The sequence below is a fragment of the Chiloscyllium plagiosum genome, unplaced genomic scaffold (genome assembly GCF_037043375.1).
Source record: "Chiloscyllium plagiosum isolate Xiang-an unplaced genomic scaffold, Cpla_swu_hap1 HiC_scaffold_7, whole genome shotgun sequence".
Lineage (NCBI taxonomy): Eukaryota > Metazoa > Chordata > Chondrichthyes > Orectolobiformes > Hemiscylliidae > Chiloscyllium > Chiloscyllium plagiosum.
In genome coordinates, this window is record NW_028270145.1 from 382,153 (window position 1) to 394,746 (window position 12,594).

Here is a 12,594-nt window from a genome sequence, read left to right on the forward strand (position 1 = left end):
TCTGCCACTCCCACAGGCAGCGCATTCCATGCTCCCATCACTCTCTGGGTAAAGAACCTACCCCTGACATCCCCCCTATACCTTCCACCCTTCACCTTAAATTTATGTCCCCTTGTAACACTCTGTTGTACCCGGGGAAAAAGTTTCTGACTGTCTACTCTATCCTTTCCTCTGATCATCTTGTAAACCTCTATCAAGTCACCCCTCATCCTTCGCTGTTCCAATGAGAAAAGGCCTAGCACTCTCAACCTATCCTCGTACGACCTGTTCTCCATTCCAGGCAACATCCTGGTAAATCTTCTCTGCACCCTCTCCAAAGTTTCCACATCTTTCCTAAAGTGAGGCGACCAGAACTGCACACAGTACTCCAAATGTGGCCTAACCAAGCTGCAACATCACTTCACGACTCTTGAATTCAATCCCTCTGCTAATGAACGCTAATGCACCATAGGCCTTCTTACAAGCTCTATCCACCTGAGTGGCAACTTTCAAAGATCTATGAACATAGACCCCAAGATCCCTCTGCTCCTCTACCTTACTAAGAACCCTACCATTAACCCTGTATTCCGCATTCTTATTTGTCCTTCCAAAGTGGACAACCTCACACTTGACAGGGTTGAACTCCATCTGCCACTCCTCAGCCCAGCTCTGTATCATATCTAAGTCTCTTTGCAGCCAACAACAGCCCTCCTCACTATCCACAACTCCACCAATCTTCGTATCATCTGCAAATTTACCGACCCACCCTTCGACTCCCTCATCCAAGTCATTAATAAAAATTACAAACAGCAGAGGACCCAGAACTGATCCCTGCAGAACTCCACTTGTAACTGGGCTCCAGGCTGAATATTTACCATCTACCACCACTCTCTGACTTCGACCGGTTAGCCAGTTTTCTATCCAACTGGCCAAATTTCCCTCTATCCCCATGCCTCCTGACTTTCCGCATAAGAAAACCCTTTGTCTGCATCATCAGCAAACCCTTTGTCTGCTTCGCCTTCCTTTTCTCTCTCTGGACACAATGTCTATCAATTCGACTCAGTTCCTCTTCCCTCCAACCCCACCCCATCATCAGAACAAAGACCATCAATTCCCAGCTGCTTTCAATTCTTGAAAAGGGTCATTAGACTCGAACCATTAACTCTGGTTTTCTCTCTACAAATGCTGCCCCGACCCTCTGTGTTTCTCCAGTACTGTCTATTTTAATTTCAGATCTCCAACATTTGTAGTTCTTTGTTTTACATTACTCCATGCCTCTAATAATAAAGCAGAGGATAGTATAAGATTTGTTAACCTCTCTCTTAAACCATCCTGCCACCTTCAATGGCTAATGCACACGTATAAACAGGTTATGTTAAAGCAAAATACTGCGCATGATGGAAATCTGAAACAAATATGCTGGAAAATCTCAGCAGATCTGGCAGCATCTGTGAAGAGAAAGCAGAGTTAACGTTTCAACTCTGGTATGTTTTTCCTCAGAAATGTGCCATTCAAATGGGTTCAATGCTCCTGCATCCTCTTTAGATTTATACCCTTTATATTCTCCACAAAATGAATCACAATCGAGCCAGGTCTGGCCATAGATAATCAGGCTTGTTCTGCACCAGGTTCATACATAGAACATTACAGCTCAGTGCAGGCCCTTCGGCCCTCGATGTTCCTCCCACCTGTGAAACCAAACGATCTAACCTACACTATTCCATTTTTGTCCATATGTATGTCCAATGCCCATTTAAATGCCCTTAATGTTGGTGAGTCTACTACTGTTGCAGGCAATGTGTTCCGTGCTCTGACTACTCTCTGAGTAAAGAAATTACCTCTGATATCTGTCCTATGTCTATCACCCCTCAATTTAAAGCTATGTCCCCTCCTGCTAGCCATCACTATCTGAGGAAAAAGGCTCTCATTGTCCAACCTATCAAACCCTCTGATTATCTTATATGCCTCAATTAAGTCACCTCTCAACCTTCTTCTCCCTAACGAAAACAACCTCAAGTCCCTCAGCCTTTTTTCATAAGACCTTCCCTCCATACCAGGCAACATCCTAGTAAATCTCCACTGAAACCTTTCCAAAGCTTCCACATCCTTCCTATAATGCGGTGACCAGAACTGTACGCAATACACCAAGTGCGGCCGCACCAGAGCTTTGCACAGCAGCAGCATGACCTCATGGTTCTGAAACTCAATCCCTCTACCAATAAAAGCTAAAACACTGTATGCCTTCTTAACAACCCTATCAACCTGTGTGGCAACTTTCAAGGATCTATGTACATGGACACTGAGATCTCTCTGTTCAACTACACTACCAAGAATCTTACCATTAGCCCAGTACTCTGTATTCCTATTATTCCTTCCAAAGTGAATCACCTCACACTTTTCTACATTAAACTCCATTTGCCATCTCTCAGCCCACATCTGCAACTTATCCACATCTCTCTGTAACCTACAACATCCTTTATCACTATCCACAACTGTACCAATCTTAGTGTCATTCTCAAATTTACTAACCCATCCTTCCATGCCCTCATTCAGGTTATTTATAAAAATGACAAATAGCAGTGGACCCAAAACAGATCCAAGTGGTACGCCACACCTAATTGAACTCCAAGATGAACATTTCCCATCAACCACCACCCCTGTATTCTTTCTGCTAGCCAATTTCTGATCCAAACTGCTAAATCATCCTCAATCCCAAGCGTCCGTATTTTGTGCAATAGCCTACCATGATGAACCTTATCAAACAACTTACTGGAATCCATATACACTCCATCAACTGCTTTACACTCATCTACTGGTTTGGTCACCTTCTCAAAGAACTCAATAAGGTTTGTGAGGCATGACCTACCCATCACAAAACCGTGTTGACTATCCCTAATCAACTTATTCCTTTTTGGATGAATACAAATCCTATCTCTTATATCCGTTTCCAACACTTTACCCACAACTGAATTAGGGCTCACAGGTCTATAATTTCCAGGGTTGTCTCTACTCCCCTTCTTGAACAAGGGAACATTTGCTCTCCCTCAGTTTTCTGGCACTATTCCTGTAGACAATGACAACATAAAGATCAAAGCCAAAGGCTCAGCAGTCTCCTCCCCGACTTCCCAGAGAACCTGAGGATAAATCCCATCCAGCCCAGGGGACTTATCTATTTTTATACTTTCCAGAATTGCTAACACTTCCTCCTTGTGAACCTCAATCCCATCTTGTCTAGTAACCTGTATCTTAGTATTTCACCTCGACCACATTGTCTTTTTCTAGTATGAATGCTGATGAAAAGGATTGATTTAGTGCATCCCCATCTCCTCTGACTCCATGCACAACTTCCCACCACTATCCTTGATTGGCCCTAATCTTACTCAAGTCATTCTTTTATTCCTGATATAGCTATAGAAAGCCTTAGGGTTTTCCTTGATCCTATCCACTAATGACTTCTCATGTCCTCTCCTGGCTCTTCTTAGCTCTCTCTTTAGTTCCTTCCTGGCTAACTTGTAACTCTCTAGTGCCCGAAATGAGCCTTCACGTCACATCCTAACATAAGACGTCTTCTTCCTCTTGACAAGTGATTCAACTTCCTTAGTAAACCACGGTCTCGCACTTGACAACTTCCTCCCTGTTTGACCGGTACGTACTTATCAAGGACACACAGTAGCTGTTCCTTGAATAAGTTCCACATTTCAATTGTGCCCATCCCCTGCAGTTTCCTTCCCCATCCTATGCATCCTAAATCTTGCCTAATTGCATCATAATTGCCTTTCTCCCAGCAATAAATCTTGCCCTGCATTACATACCTATCCCTTTCCATCGCTAAAGTAAACATAACTTAATTGTGATCACTACCACCAGAGTGCTCACCTACCTCCAAATCCAACACCTGGCTGGTTTCATTACCCAGTACCAAATCTAATGTGGCCTCTCCCCTTGTTGGCCTGTCTACATACTGCGTCAGGAAACCCTCCTGCATACATTGGACAAAAACTGACCTAACTAAAGTACTTTAACTATAGAATTCCCTGTCAATATTTGGAAAGTTAAAGTTCCCCCATAACAACTACCCTGTCAGTCTCGCTCCTATCGAGGATCATCTTTGCTATCCTATCCTCCACATCTCTGGAACTATTCAGAGGCCTGTAGAAAATTCCCAAAAGGGTAACCTCTCCTTTCCTGTTTCTAATCTCAGCCCATACTACCTCAGTAGACGAGTCCTCACATGTTCTTTCTGCAACTGTAATACTGTCTTTGACTAACAATGCCAAGCCACCCCCTCTTTTACTATCTTCTCAGTTCTTACTCAAACATCTAAAACCCGGAACCTGCAACAACCATTCCTGTCCCTGCGTTACCCTTGCAGAATCATAGATTTATAGAGGTGTACAGCATGGAAACAGACCCTTCGGTCCAACCTGTCCATGCCGACCAGATATCCCAACCCAATCTAGTCCCACCTGCCAGCACCCGGCCCATATCCCTCCAAACCCTTCCTATTCATATACCCATCCAAATGCCTTTTAAATGTTGCAAATGTACCAGCCTCCCCACTTTCTCTGGCAGCTCATTCCATACTCGTACCACCCTGTGTGAAAATGTTGCCCCTTAGGACTCTTTTATATCTTTCCCCTCTCACCCTAAACCTATGCCCTCTAGTTCTGGACTCCCCGACCCCATGGAAAATACTTTGTCTATTTATCCTATCCATACCCCTCATAATTTTGTAAACCTCTATAAGGTCACCCATCAGCCTCCAACGCTGCAGGGAAAACAGCCCCAGCCTGTTTAGCCTCTCCCTACAGCTCAAATCCTCCAACCCTGGCAATATCCTTGTAAATCTTTCCTGAACCCTTTCAGGTTTGACAACATCTTTCCGATAGGAAGGAGACCAGAATTGCACGCAATATTCCAACAGTGGCCTAACCAATGTCCTGTACAGCCGCAACATGACCTCCCAACTCCTGTACTCAATTCTCTGGCCAATAAATGCCTTCTTCACTATTCTATCTACCTGCGACTCCACTTTCAAGGAGCTATAAACTTGAACTCCAAGGTCTCTTTGTTCAGCAACACTCCCTAGGACCTTACCATTAAGTGTATAAGTCCTGCTAAGATTTCCTTTCCCAAAATGCAGCACCTCGCATTTATCTAAATTAAACACCATCTACCACTTCTCATCATATTGGCCTATCTGATCAAGATCCTGTTGTAATCTGAGGTAACCTTCTTTGCTGTCCATTACACCTCCAATTTTGGTGTCATCTGCAAACTTACTAACTATACCTCTTGTGCTCACAACCAAATCATTTATATAAATGACGAAAGGTAGAGGACCTAGCACCGATTCTTGTGAGACTCCACTGTTCACAGTACTCCATTCTGAGAAACAACCCTCCACCACCACCCTTTGTCTTCTACCTTTGAACCAGTTCTGTATCCAAATGGCTAGCTCTCCCTGTATTCTGTGAGATCTAACCTTACTAAACAGTCTCCCATGGGGAACCTTGTCGAATGCCTGACTGAAGTCCATATAAACCACATCTACCACTCTGCCCTCATCAATCCTCTTTGTTACTACTTCAAAAAACTCAATCAAGTTTGTGAGACATGATTTCCCACGCACAAAGCCATGTTGACTATCCCTAACCAGCTCTTGTCTTTCCAAATACATGTACATCCTGTCCCTCAGGATTGCCTCCAACAACGTGCCCACCACCGACGTCAGGCTCACTGGTCTATAGTTCCCTGGCTTGTCCTTACAACCGTTCTTAAACAGTGGCACCATGTTAGCCAGCCTCCAGTCTTCACCTGTGAATATCAATGATACAAATATCTCAGCAAGGGGCCCAGCAATCACTTCCCTCGCTTCCCACAGAGTTCTATGGCACACCTGATCAGGTTCTGGGGATTTATCCACTTTTATGTGTTTTAAGACATCCAGCACTTCCTCCTCTGTAATATAGACATTTTTCAAGATGTCACCATCTATTTCCCTACATTCTATATCTTCCATGTCTTTTTCCACAGTAAATACTGATGCAAAATACTCGATTAGTATCTCCTCCCTTTTCTGCGGCTCCACACAAAAAATGTCTCTGAAATGGCCATTCCGGATTCTCCTGGCATTGAAGTAGACACATTTCAAACCAACTTCTTGTTTGCCGGTGACTTCTTGTGGCCATGGAACCTTCGTTCTGACCTCACTAGTCTCAACGTCCTGTATACTCAAACTACAATTTCGGTTCCCATCCCCGTGCTGAATTAGCTTAAACCCACCTGAAGAGCATTAGCAAATTCCCCCCCCCCCAGGATATTAGTACCCCTCTGGTTCAGGTGAAGACCATCCTGTTTGTAGAGGTCCCACCTACCCCAGGAAGAGCCCCAATTATCCAGGAATCCAAACCCCTCCCTCCTGCACCATTCCTGTAACTATATGTTCAACTTCTCTCTCTCTCTCTCTCTTCCTCGCCTCACTAGCACATGGTATGGGCAACAAACCAGAGACAACAACTCTGTTTGTTCTAGCTCTAAGCTTCCACCCAAGCTCCCTGAATTTCTGCCTTAAATCTCCAATCTCTTCCTCCCTATGTCGTTTCAAGTCTGCAATTTTCATATCTAAGGGATAAAGAACTGGGAATTTTACTGAGCTGAAATTTGGATGAGCCAGTGAGGGACTTAGTGACAACAAGAGAGTTGAAGACAAAGTCAGGGAACAAAGTAGGATTGAAATAGCTCTTGGATCCAAATGGCACAATTTAGAAGGGTCGTAAACATTCTGTAAGGCTACTAAACAACAGTAACGGAGGTGACAAACAAACACAAAAAGATAAATATAAATGAATGATGCTAAAGTAGAAAACTAAAAGTAACAACAAACAGAAAAGAAACTGCACGTGTAACTCACATTATTCCTTTTATCTGATGAAGCAAATCTAAAACATTCACAGAAAATATTGTAATACCCAGTAGGTTTTAGGCAAAGGTTGAGGTGGAAGCAATGGTCTCTTGTCTGCCAAGACTGATGGGCACCATAGGACATGATGGGAGGGGATAGCAATATTATTATTGAATTTAAAACTGTTGTCTTTGATTTATTTACTTTTAGATTATTTGTTGTAGTGATGATTTGTCTCAGGGCGGGTCTGCTTATGTCTGCGTGTTATTTGTACCCTTTCTAAGATGAAGAGTCATCTGGACTCGAAATGTTAGCTTGCTCTCTCTCCGTGGATGCTGTCTGACCCGCTGTGATCCCCAGCATCAGTACAGATTGCAGCATCTGCAGTAGTTTGTTCCTGGTCTTTTGACAGTTCTTTTTTAAAAAGAGTTTCACAGATCTTGGCCAACCCAATATCTCCTGATCATTCAATTAAAAATATAGCATCTGGCAGGAGGAGACAAGTCAACGTTTTGGCAATATTTACGCTAGCTCCTTGCAATCCTCAGAATGACTCTTCTGATATTGCCCTCCATTTATGGCAGCCTTTCAAATAATGTGAATGAGAATTCAAGCGCAGGGGTTTTCTACTCGGACGAGACGACCCAGCATGATTTTGTGTTCTCCCGGGTGATTGATCAAGCGCCGTGACGCCTTTTCCCAGCAACATCCAGCAAACGCGAAGTCGCGGATATAACAGGACACTGGATGCTATGCAGATGGTCACATTGGGAGGTCAGCCTTTCACCCTCTTTAAACGGAATGCACACTGTGGATTTTGAAGCTGGCGCCTTGTGTACAAAGTGTGCTGGCCGGCTTTACGTCATTCAACTTTCCAACCTCAGAGATTCCGGAGGGAAGGGGAAACACTGGTAAACCTAGCAACAACCAAAAAAAAGAGGGGCGCTGCGAATCATCCAAAAGAACAAGACTGAGACAAAGTAGGCGCTACTTACAACTTGCTTTAAGAAAAATCTTTTAGTAGTTGACTTCTAGTATTGGAAAGAGTTGTTGTTGCATTGAGATATTCGTTGAAACTGTCCTCTGTGTGTGTTGTGTGTATCTGTGAGAGAGAGTGGAAGAGAGCGACTGCAGTCAAGTCCACTGCTTGAAACTTGGGGTTAACACCGATTGGGAACAAGTGCAGCACGGAAGAGGGCAGTCTGTCTGGGCTCTGTTTATCTCCAGCGCTGGTCTGTTTGGGCAGGAGGAGGCCACTGGCTGGACAGGGCGACACGCCTGAAGATGAAAACACGGAGAGAGAGAGAGAAACTTCTGCGAGATATGCCTTTAGCTGTCTCCAGCTCCTTCACACAGAAACTTACCCGGACACTGCGCTTCTCTCTGCTTTAGACTCTAAAACTTTAACTACCCTCACACTTTTTAACTTTTGTAGCACGGAAGCTATTTTTTTAAATCTCGGAGAATTCGCGGTGATGAGCTTTCTGCGTGAACGCGCGTGTGTTGAAGCGCGCCCCCTAGCCCATGCCCGTGTCCGGGAGGGAAGCTGCCTATGAAAACTGGGGAGCTCAGCTCAGTGTGTGCGGCTAGGGGTCCTCACATACTCTAACCTGCTCGCTTCTTAGTGCATTGTTTAAGGGACCTGCATAAAGTGGCTTTCACGTCCGCGAGGACTGGCTAGTTCTGACGGCTGTGCTATTAAGTTCAGAACCTTTTTTTTTTGGAATTACAGTTTCGCTAAGAGGTACTGGAATGTCGTTTCTGCTTATAACTGAAGTCTGCGAAATTAAATGGCCTCTGTTCTTTGCTTAATTAATGCATATATTTGTCAAATGGACTTGAGGCAGTCTGGAATGAAAGCTTGTAGCAATCTATATTCGATAATGTTAAGACTAATAGAGGGTGGGTCTATTCAAGACTTGTACTTCGTTGGCGCCTGCAATTGATGGAGCTTAAACTGTTTATAGAGCCAATGTTTGTGTTATAAGTGAAACAGTTACTCCTGCGTTGTTTCAGATTGTTTGTTTATTTCAAAACTGTTGGAAAAGCTCTCTTAACCAGCATTTTGGGGTTATTTTTGCAGTGAAGAAGGTTTAGTTACTGGCATGGGAATTGCTGGCCTTTTGATGTTGACCATTTACAGCAATGATTAATCATTATCCGTCAAGGGATTGATTCTGCATTCATTCTGATTTTTAGCCTGTCAGTGTCAGGAAGAGTTATCACAGTGCTGATGTATGTCAGGAGACTAACCTCGAAGTACCTTTGCTTTGCTTTTGTCAGCTTCTAATGGTGTTGATGTAATTTTTAGTTTCTTAGACATGCTTTTTTTTAACAAAAGCATTGTTCTACAGAGTGCAGAGGTAGACATGAGTTTCAGTCTCATAGTCCTGTTGATCATAGTCTTTTGGTTTACACAGTACTCTCTGTAAGCCCCACTTTACATTGCAACCCTGCAGCATAAAGAAGGCAGCACATGTATCTCCAGACACTGTCAATATAATCTCGCATAATGGTTCATTCCCTGTTTCTGTGCGTAAGTTACTGGTAGCAGTAAAAGTAAATAATTGCTGCTGGTGCCCCTCGCTGTGTGTTGCTCTCTGTTAAAATTACATATCAGAAAAGTAATTTTTCGCCAACTGCCCCCTTTTACATCAGACTGATGGAGGAGCAGATATTTAGTGGCTGTCATTCAGTGTATAATCACTTTGGATAGTGCTATTTTCAGCCACAAGAAAATGCCCAGATGGGGAGTTTTCTTTTCTCATCAGTAGCAAACATTTCCCTGGCTTTTGATATTTTGTTGTGACTGGAAATTACTTACAATGATTCAAGCTCAAAGAGAGATGCTGGTTTCTGCTACCCAGATGTCAGGTCTTCGTTTCTTTGTGACTGTTAAATTGAATGCTGAAAGATTTATACATAGAACTGATGAAACCAAGGAGAGTGAAATTTAGAAAGATGTCTTGCTTAGTTGGGTAGCTGGAGACAAAACTGATTGTGATGGAGCAAAGAGGAAGAGCTCTCCCAATAGGTTGACCAGAAGAGGCTGAGTGACCTTAAGCTTGTGGGGCTTGTGGAGAGTTTCTGGTGGTGGGATTCGTCATGTTTGCTCTGTTGGGACAGTTTTCAGCTTCTATCTTTGTTTCTTGATTCTAATCCATGCTGGATTGTTAATGTACATTTTGTTTGAATAGTTCAACATAAACTACTTGGATTGTGCCAACATAAACTACCTGACGTGAGCACAATAATTGAAAAATTCAATAAGGTTACTTATCTTGTGGAAACAATCCTTCTACATTGGTCTATTTGATCTCTTTGCACTGGTATCTATAATTTAACTCTAGCCTGAACTGGAATTATTTTCAACTCAAAACATTTCCTTTAATAATTGTGGTATTTTGCTATATTTTAAAACATCAACAGTAAAATCAAGCTTATTCCCTTAAGTTTAGTTTTGTTAGTTACACAGAGAGGGAATTGGCACTGATTTTACTTTCAATATTCAAACAGTGATATTGTGCATATTGCATGTTTGTAGCTTTTGAATTGGTAGGAAATCCTGGGAGGTTTGGTTGTTCTGGTTAATGGGTGCACAAGAAACAAATTGTGCACAGTTCTCCAGGTAAGACTTTGGAAATACCTCAATAGGGTGAGATTTGGAATTTGGGACTTGGGTGGCTCAGCTTTTACATATTACAAACCTTGAATAACCGTCTCAGAGCAAATAGTAGAACAAAACATTGGAACAGCTGAACTTTGATATTCAGTGGACAATCAGTGAAGTTGCATTTATGTTTGTCATAAATCTGTTTGCCCTGATTTTGAGTTTATACTGTGAATTTGAAATCTGTTCATTCATGGATTTATAAGAGTGTGTTTCAAGTCTGCCTTCTGTAAGAATAACAACATTGTAGCATTTATTTGCTCACAATATCACATTGTAAGATAGTAAGTGACAAAGAACTGGTAGATTAACATGTGTAATATATTTATGAGAACTTCTGTACTTATAGTGGGTATCAATAGAGCAAATAATGAAAACAAGGAATGGGTATGATCTGTATCTCTGTTCACAGATGCTGCAAGAGCTACAGTTGTGTTTCTCTTGTGCTTTCTGCATTGCATCCATTTCAGATCTGCAGCATCGACAGTAGTTTGCTTTCATATTATTGTTTTATAATTTCTTTCATTATGCTTCATGAGATCTTGGGCACTCCAGTTTGTAAGCAACGTGAGGTCAATTGATGAGCGAGACCAGGGAAGTTATGCAGGAAAATGTTCGTTGCAAAACCTAAAGCTACCACCACAACTTATGTTCTAGTTTTCTTCACGCCGCCACCATAAGAATATGCTTTTTACTCAATTTTGATTGTTTCTTGACTGAAATTCTTTCACTGATCTGTTTTCAACATCTGATATAGTTGGCTTAACAGTTTATGATAAGTACTGCGACATTTTCAGATGACTTACTATTGTTTCATTGGATTTTTATAATAGAACCATACACATTTACAATAGTCCAAAATGCTGCACTGTATATTTTGTCCCTGCCAACTCTGTTCATCCATAATTAATCCAACTATCAAAGTTCTTTCCCATTATTCTGTGTCTTCCTATACTGCAAACGTTTAACTATTTTTCTCATAAAACAGCAATGGTCTTTGGATTAATTGTTCCCAGTTGGACATTCAATGCTTCAGCAAACGTTTGCATGAAAAAAATTATCCTTGCCTCTTTCTTAACGGCTCATCAATTTAAAACTGTCACTGGCATTAAAATGCCAAAACATTATTTCACTATTTGCTCTGTGGACAGTCTTAACTTTTAAAAACTCTTATGAGTTTGTATGTATTAATATTCCAGTTCAATTTTACTTGGCTGTTTTACTAGTGACAATTTGGGCAATCTGCCTTTTTTATTGTGCTCCTTCAAGATGTAACAGTTGTATTTGATATTCTGAGCAGTCATTATTTATCCAGTTCCTGAATATCTGTGAATATCTTGGGATCACCTTTCATCTCCTGTATATAAATTGCTTCATCTTTAGTGCCTTTAATTAACATGAAAAATAAATGTCCAAGATCATATCTTTCAAATGTAGTGTTTGGAACTTTTTTTTTCATGTTGAACCAAATAGAGTCATAGAGACATACAGCATGGGAACAGAGCCTTCGGTCCAACTCGTACATGCTGACCAGAGATCCTAACCTAATCTCTTCCCATTTGCCAGCACTTGGCTGATACTCCTCTAAATCCTTCCTATTTATATACCTATCTTGATGCCTTTTAAATGTTGCAATTGTATGAGCCTCTGCCACTTCCTCTGGCAGTGCAACACGCACCACCCTCTGCCAGAAAAAGTAGTCCCTTTTATATCTTTCCCCTCTCACCCTGAACCTATGCCCTCTAATTCGAGACTGCGAGACTGCCCCACCTCAGGGAAAAGACCTTGTCTGTTTACCCTATCCATGCCACTCATGATTTTATAAACCTCTATAAGGTCACCCCTCAGCCTTCAATGCCCCAGGGAAAACAGCCCCAGCCTGTTCAGCCTCTCCGTATAGCTCAAGTCCTCAAAACCTGGCAACATCCTTGTAAATCTTTTCTCAACCCTTTCAAGTTTCACAACATCCTTCCAATAGGAAGAAGGGCAGAATTGCACACAATATTCCAAAAATGACCGAACTAATGTCCTGCACAGCCAC

The 12,594-nt window shown here is 42.1% G+C and overlaps 1 protein-coding gene and 1 long non-coding RNA gene across 8 annotated transcripts in view; one reads left to right on the forward strand and one right to left on the reverse strand.

The window, feature by feature from the left end:
- Positions 1-6,884: 6,884 nt before the first annotated feature.
- LOC148149540 (uncharacterized) lies at positions 6,885-8,286 on the reverse strand. Its single transcript, XR_015757570.1, has 2 exons — positions 8,248-8,286; positions 6,885-7,800 (listed from the first exon to the last, which is right to left on the reverse strand). It is a non-coding gene; the product is annotated as an uncharacterized LOC148149540 (long non-coding RNA).
- Positions 7,727-12,594, forward strand: part of gulp1a (GULP PTB domain containing engulfment adaptor 1a) — a 384,626-nt gene continuing 379,758 nt past the window's right edge. For 2 of the 7 annotated variants that reach the window (XM_087988646.1, XM_043704101.2), the window contains exon 1: positions 8,489-8,627. The gene's annotated coding sequence lies outside the window, so the exon portion shown is untranslated. Of the gene's footprint in view, positions 7,864-8,479; positions 8,628-12,594 lie in introns of those variants that run through there. The other 5 variants (XM_087988648.1, XM_087988645.1, XM_043704093.2 and 2 more) reach the window with 5 other exon arrangements.